Genomic DNA, 8460 nt, shown 5'->3' with positions numbered 1-8460 from the left:
TGTGTGCTTGTTTTAGAGTTAGAGGTCTGTCCTAGAGTTATAGGAGCGCCTCCGTCCGGTCAGTCGGCGATCCATATCGCCGAGTGATGACTAGAGTAGGATACGCTAGTCCACCCTTGGTTTTCCGTAGGAAATACAGCCTAGTCACACATAGGTTGTAAGAACCACCTGCATTAGCTTAGGGCTAATCTGCATTTAGTTAGGGCATATAGGGTGTCATAAAATCCACAATTCACTGAAATTTAAATAATCGTACAAGAAACTTTAATAACCGGTTCGGTCTTTTAGATCGAGTCTAGGATAGAAGTCTAGGTGTCTTAGGCATCCTAGCTTAGAATAGGCGCGAAGAACTACGTTGCCTTGATTCTCGTGGAGGCGGGGATACGTAGGCTTCTTTGGATGAATACCAGATCATCTGAGGACTCGGGCTAATCACTTTTAAAACTGTTGAAACAATCAAATCACTTAGGATTTTCCATGAAATTAGAATTTTAGGAGAACTTTCACTTAGATTGAATCCAAACCAATTAAGAAATCAAGATACACATTTAGGATTCACATTGAAATTAGATCATAGGATGCATGTCACATAGATAGCACATTAACAGAGAGTTGAATGAGCCATTAAAAATGAATTTAAAAGAGTTAACTTTTGGAATTGAAGACCGATTATCGGGCAGGAATGGTGCATGTGGTGGATAAATCCCCATACCTTCCATTCTTGTAACCAGGTAGCGAGTCTAGATTTCTGGTTAATTATGGGTCCTAGATCCCACATCTAGGTGGCGACTCTGTCAGTCTCTTTTGTGTGGAATTCGGATTGCCTTAGTGATCCCAAGTTCACATAAAAGATGAATTAAAATTAATAATAAAAGGCACACGCCAATCGCGTGGGTACGAGAGACCAAGAGATAGTGCGTGGCGGCTCTCGCGCCACCACCCCTCTCGCGGGATCGGGTCCCACAGACTGGCGACTCTGCTGGGGACCACCTAACTTCATTACAATTCCAAAGGATAACTCATTTGAATCTATTTTAACTGGCTCATGAAAACTCTATCTCTTTTATGCTTGTTAGATTAGTTTGTATGCTTTATTTTCTCATCACATTTACTCAAACTTAATCTAACAAAACCTGAAGGCATCATAGATTGCGCGAACTTATTGCACACACTTACATCACTTGCATCTAAACCCTTGCATCTCACATGCACACACGTCCCATTTTAGGAACCCAGAGTGTTATCTAGCATGGTTGACTGGGATTTCATCACCTGGTGCCTCTGTGCTAGAGAAGCATTCCACCCTTAGCCTAGTACCTTTATGGTACGTAAACGGATCTCTTGTTCACGTACTGATACGCCGGACACTGGTACAGTATATCGAACATGGATTCGCGCTAAGGGAACTCTTGGCCTTACCCCTAGATTAACCCACACATGCATGTAGTATACGAACACATGTGCATCACGTGTGTGAGCCTAGTTTAGGATATCTTACCCAATTGTGTGTGTGAGCCTAGTTTAGGATATCCTACCCATTTGTGTCTAGATTAGGCCCATTTGTGTCTAGATTAGGCCCATTTGTGTCTAGATTAGGCCGTAGTCCATCTTCCAATGGCTACGATCGGTCCTAGGTACACAAACAAAGTCATGAGTCGAGATCCTCTCTCCACTCCGCTAGATTAGGGTTAGGATTGATGCCTTCAGGTAACACTGATAAAATGTGCGAAGATTAAAAAAACTTTTCCTTTGGGGTTAGGATGTAAATCACATTCATTTCCAAAGATCTCATAGGATTAGTCATTCATGATCCATCCGTTGAAAGCAATCTTATGCTATCTCATCTCATCTTGATCTAATCATATTGATCTACAGTTGTTGATATCCATCATTCAGATTTTAGATCTGGCCCTGGACTCTACTTTTGTCATTCTTATGGCCATGGTCTATTATCTGAGCCATTGATTTTTCATTGATCAATGTTTACCTATCATATATCTTTTACCTTTGGATCATATCGAAATCATTGATGGAGAAGTTTGATCTTACCTGTATTCTTTGAGTGCATGATCGTTGCCGAGATCGAAACTTATTTTGATTAGGGATGTTTATCGTTCCTGACTCTTTCATTCCCAAAAGAAGAACGGTTATATCCAAAGAACACCTTAAGGAATAGATTGAGGATTCTTTCCAAATTAACATACCCGTTGATGTATTTCAAGATTACTCTTTTCTCTATTTGTTTAGAATTTTTATCCCATGACTATTGAGATAGTGTGATTGCTTCTAAGTCAAAAGTCTGTGTTCAACAAAAAGCCCCTCTTCCAAAAGACTGACCATTTCTGAATTCATTCGATACATCAGTCTATTGCTTTACCCACATTGTCAGCATAAGCCTTTTGTTGCCCCATTTAACCTAGACCTTGTGAAGTTGCCTTTTCTGGGATTCCTACTTCGGGATCGAACTTTGTAATTATCATTATCATGAAGAAAGGTGTATCACCTATAAACTTTCAGTGCCGGTTCACTACCTTTGAAGAAGTGTCCTGTGTCTTTAGATTTGTCTTTCATTGAGTGTACATCAACTTTCTTCTCTCGAAGTTGGAAAAGTTCAGTTATGTTGATGTTAAAAAAAGAAAAGAAAATGTGTCATGTCAATCAGTCTTTCTCGTTCAGAGTCGGTGTTTAGCTTTTTGATTAAATTCAATGTAGAGCCTACTGAGGCGCGTTCAAAGTCATCTATGTACTTCAAAGTATTTCAATTCAATAAAGCATTTGAGTCTGTATCTTCAATTTTTTTATGATTCACTCTTGGATTAAATGTTTAAAACAACTACAAGACCCCCTTCTCGGATGAGAATGCAGACGAAATTCCCCTCGAGATTTGAAAGATGGTCGAACGAGAGGAAGAGCGTCGAGCATAGCCACTTAAAGAAGAAATCGAAGCCATTGATAGTGGTATCGAAATCCGAAACTCGGGAGAAATGGATTGGAAAAACTTTATCTCCTAAGGAGCACAAAGAATTGATAAACCTGTTTAGAGGGGTTTGAGGTAGTCTTGCTTGATCCTATAAGGATAAACCAGGGGAATGCCCTGTCGTTGAGCAAAGCAAGACTTCATCTGCTTTAGACATCCAGTTGAAGAGTAAAATTTTAAAGAATTGAGCATCAGATATCCTGTGGAGCTGATGAAGAAGTGAGAGAAGACTTTCTCGAAATGAAGTCATAGATCTGAGCCCTAAAAGAAAAATTGGGCTGTGTATTTTCATTATGATTTCAAGGCAAGATGGGAGTGAAGCACAATGGTTGAAGTTTTGCCAGAAAACCGCCAGACTCCTCGAATAAAAATTTTCAAAGGCTTTGAACCTTAAACAAAAGAGCTTGTACATCAAATACATCAGGAGGCCATCATTGGACGTTTGAGCCTTAATAGCCAAAATCCAACGTTTTAAAATCCTTTTGAAAACCCTTTGGGTCAGCAATTTAAAGCCAATGTTTCTTTTCAAACACATTATAAACCCGGGGCATTTATGCACCCGAACTACGTCGGACCTGATCCCCATTTCTTCAGGGGTACGTAGGCAACTTGATTAATTCAGGTTCGGTCAAACCTTGGGATAAAATCCCTTTTCAAAATTTTGAAGCTAAAAGCTAAACCATTCTTTGAAAAATCCTTAAGCGAACTACGCGGACCTGATCCTCCATTTTTGGGGTACGTAGGTAGTCTGGCTAGACCGGATTCGGTCCAAATCCTTAGAACCTTAGGTATTCAACCCTTTTGAACCCGAGCCCACCTAGAAAGTCCTTCTGGTGAAACAAGTAAAGGTTCGAGGCGAATGAAAAGAAAAACAGAAAGAAAAGAATGAGAGTCTGAAGATCCGCTAGGTTGAAAACCCGAAAGGGCGGCCTAGAGAAAGGTGAAAGTCGTTTTTCTTGCTAAGTCAACAAGCAAAATGATTGACTTATCAGAAGGTAAGGGTAGTGGTATGCTGGATTGAAAACTTGAAGAGACAATCTAGTCAGAGGCAAATACTTCCCATGAAAAGTTGAGTTGAATAGAAGCAGAAGGAGGTCCTCAGTTACGTAGAATTCCCAAGTTTGAGTACAAGCAAAAATTGAGATAAGTAGTCTTTTAGACTGAAAGCTTGGAAAGCAAAAGTTGAGATAAGTGGTCTTTTAGACTGAAAACTTGGAAGACATTAATTTTGACTTCTTCCGAAAAGACAAATCAAGGAGACAGAGAAGCAACCTCTACACAGGGCAGGATCCTGGAATCCGAGTAGTGTCGACAAGACTTGCTTTGATATCTTTTTTTAAACTAGGGGCATTAAGACTGAGCAATCCGAAGGGGTTAATAACCATGACGGAAATCCCGATGGAGGAAACTAGAGCCTCTTGACATGGTTTTCAAGAGTACTCTAAGAGTGCCTAGCCTTACCATAATAAAATAACACATTTTATCTAAGGGTGAATCAAAAGTGAGTCAAGTCCCTTGAGTAATTTGAGTCTTCTTTGATTGAGTCATTGGAAGTCTTGGTCTTATTTTTATCATTTTTTTCTCTCTCAATGTCCGAAGTGTTTGGCACTGGAAGAGCGAGAGTATACCTTTTTAAATGTGAAGAAAATTCAGAGTAGATCCTGGTTTAGAAATCAAGGAAAGGGCAAGAGACATTTTGTTCAAACTTGCCAAAGACATCAAAGCCTCAAGTAGTGAGCAATGGAAGAAAAAAATTCTCAGACTCATCCATTTGTGGATATCCATTTACCCATATACCAGAGAAAGAACCCATGCAAACTTGAATTTTCTTACCTATCCTGATTTTGCTCTCCTATGGATTCTGTCATGGAAGTAATCATACTAGGGGCATCTTTTATGACTTGAGTCATAAAAGATATCAAATACAAGAAAATTGAGATAAATATTTTCAGCAAATAGAGGCAAGAGAAGCTTGAACACTCTCTTGAATCAAATTCCTCAATTGAACTCATTCTTTCAAAGAGTCAATGTTTTAGAAAATCTAGTCCCCAGCGGAATCTAGAACCTACTTTTGCAATCTTCAAATCTTAACAGAATGCTTTTCCTCTCTTTAAAAGAGTCAATACCCAAAAATTCTTTCAAGTTATTTGAGTTTGGTTTTCAGCAATGATCATGCACTCCCATTTATTCTCGGCAGGAGATAGCTATGCTATCAATGAACTCGATATAAGATCGATAAAAAATTTTGTGTTGATTTGAGACTCTTTGAGTAGTTAAGGCCCTTTGAGTGTTACAGACTCTTCGGGTAATTGAGACTCTCTGAGTATAAATGTTTTGATTTGTTTTGAGACTCTTTGAGTAGTTGAGATCCTTTGAGTGTTACAGACTCTTCGGGTAGTTGAGACTCTTTGAGTATAAACGTTTTTGTGTTAATTTGAGACTCTTTGAGTAGTTGAGACCCTTTGAGTGTTACAGACTCTTCGGGTAGTTGAGACTCTTTGAGTATAAATATTTTTGTGTTGTATTTGAGACTCTTTGAGTAGTTAAGGCCCTTTGAGTGTTACAGACTCTTCGGGTAATTGAGACTCTCTGAGTATAAATGTTTTGATTTGTTTTGAGACTCTTTGAGTAGTTGAGATCCTTTGAGTGTTACAGACTCTTCGGGTAGTTGAGACTCTTTGAGTATAAACGTTTTTGTGTTAATTTGAGACTCTTTGAGTAGTTGAGACCCTTTGAGTGTTACAGACTCTTCGGGTAGTTGAGACTCTTTGAGTATAAATGTTTTTGTGTTGTATTTGAGACTCTTTGAGTAGTTGAGACCCTTTGAGTGTTACAGACTCTTCGGGTAGTTGAGACTCTTTGAGTATAAATATTTTTGTGTTGATTTGAGACTCTTTGAGTAGTTGAGACCCTTTGAGTGTTACAGACTCTTCGGGTAGTTGAGACTCTTTGAGTATAAATGTTTGGTGTTGATTTGAGTAGTTGAGACCCTTCGAGTGTTACAGACTCTTCGGGTAGTTGAGACTCTCTGAGTATAAATGTTTTGAGACTCTTTGAGTAGTTGAGACCCTTTGAGTGTTACAGACTCTTCGGGTAGTTGAGATTCTTTGAGTATAAACGTTTTTGTGTTAATTTGAGACTCTTTGAGTAGTTGAGACCCTTTGAGTGTTACAGACTCTTCGGGTAGTTGAGACTCTTTGAGTATAAATGTTTTTGTGTTGTAATTTGAGACTCTTTGAGTAGTTGAGACCCTTTGAGTGTTACAGACTCTTCGAGAAGTTGAGACTCTTTGAGTATAAATGTTTTTTTGGTGTATTTAAGACTCTTTGAGTAGTTGAGACCCTTTGAGTGTTACAGACTCTTCGGGTAGTTGAGACTCTTTGAGTATAAATGTTTTTGTGTTGGTTTGAGACTCTTTGAGTAGTTGAGACCCTTTGAGTGTTACAGACTCTTCGGGTAGTTGAGACTCTTTGAGTATAAATATTTTCGTGTCGGTTTGAGACTCTTTGAGTAGTTAAGACCCTTTGAGTGTTACAGACTCTTCGGGTAGTTGAGGCTCTTTGAGTATAAAGGTTTCTCTATGTAGTTGAGACTCTTTCGAGTATAAAGGTTTTTGCATGTGTTTGAGACTCTTTGAGTAGTTGAGACCCTTTGAGTGTTAAAGACTCTTCGGGTGGTTGAGGCTCTTTGAGTATAAAGATTTCTATGTGTTTGAAGCTCTCTGAGTGTTTGATTTGAGACTCTATGAGTGTTACATACTCTTTGAGTAATTTGATTTGATATTCTTTGAAGGGTTGATTTACGTCTGCATCGATAGTGGTCTGCTTTCTTTGAGGTAATTTTATTGGGTTCGTTTTCTTAAAAGCTTTGTTTTAACAGAGTATGTTTGTGTTTGCTTTAATAGAGTCTTTGCGTATTGATTTAAACAGTTGAGTCATGAGTATTAGGGAGAGACTATCTCTTTGAGTTGTCGTTGCCGAGTTAAGAGTCGGTGAGAGGCTATCTCCCTATTGTTGGTAGAGTTTTATCTCTGTGAATATCGTTTTAAAACTGAAAACCCAAAAATTTGCTTTGCTTTCGGGTCAGTCAAAATGTGTCGTCTGTTCAGCTTTGCCATTCGCGTGTTACACACGCTTTGCCAAAGAGGGGCATCTGTAGACACCCCATTTTGATCGGACCGAAGTTCGCTATGCTTGGGCGAAACCCCATCCAATCATTTCCGCCATGTTTCGCACTTTTCCGTTAAGTGTTGAGAGAGATTATTCCCAAGAATTCGAGCAAGAGAGAATTTGGATCCGATTGATGGGCCCGTCTTGAGCATTTGTTTAGATTTGGATCAAACAGGGTGGCCCGCGCATTGTTTTAGTGAAAAATGAGTTTTGAACCTACTTCGATCCAACACCTAAAGATGATCATCAAGAGAACGGTCAAGATCTCAGAGAAGTCGTTTTAACAACCAATTTTGTTACGATCATCAGGTTGAGTTACTCGGATCAGCCCATTGAAATGATTTAGGAGGACACAACCTACTTAGGTAGGGGACCCATCAATTGGATGGTCTGGATCGTCATAGAGGAATGATTTAAGGGGGCACAACCAATTTACATTGCGAACCACCATTCGAACGGTCAAGATCATCAATTGTCGCCCATCAAATGGACGGTTCGGATCATCAAATGGGAGTGATTTAAAAATGGGGTAACATATTCACATTTTGATCTATTGGATGGCTTGGATCAGCCCATAGGATTGATTAGCGGAGCACAAATTAAATCACATTGTCGCCCATCAAATGAACGGTTCCGATCATACTTTGGAGTGGGGCATATGATTTTATGCACAATTGGGAATTTGGTCACATATGGGACCCATTTGGATTATCTTTTACCTACTCAAAAGGACTTTAAAAAACATGCATGGGGCCACACACATGTCAAAATTCAATGTCCACAATGGTGGCCACCTACCATGGAATATGTCCACAATGGTGGCCACCTACCATGGAATAAGTCCACAATGGTGGCCACCACCCTCCCATTCCTTTGCTATAAATGGTTCAATGAGGGTGAGTAAGAAAAGAGGGAGAACTCATTTCTCTTCTATCATGTGTTCTAACAAAGTTGCTATGAGGGGTTGAAAAGAAAAAAAAAAGAAAAGAAACAAGAAAAGAAGAAAAAGAAACAAAAAAGAAGCAAAAAGAGAAAGAAAGCGGAAGCGATCGCACGGAGGCGGAATTTTTGAGTTTTTCGGCTCTCGGATTCGGCGAGGATTTCGATCACAGGTAGGTACACCGTTCTCGGAATTTTTTTTAGAATTATTTGGTATATTTTCGGATTTTTGCATGATTTTTAACAAAGAAAACTAAACGATATACTAAACAGATTCCAAAAATAATGAAATTTCGTGAGAAAATAATATGATAATGATACATTCTACCATGAATTTGTGAGAATTTTTGGATTTTGTTTGGTATATTATTTTAC

Source organism: Tasmannia lanceolata, unplaced genomic scaffold, assembly GCF_043159265.1.
Source record: "Tasmannia lanceolata isolate RefF3 unplaced genomic scaffold, GAP_Taslan_0.1 ptg000037l, whole genome shotgun sequence".
NCBI classification, from domain to species: Eukaryota; Viridiplantae; Streptophyta; class Magnoliopsida; order Canellales; family Winteraceae; genus Tasmannia; species Tasmannia lanceolata.
The sequence above is the reverse complement of the archived record's forward strand: the minus strand, read 5'-3'. Positions refer to the sequence as shown.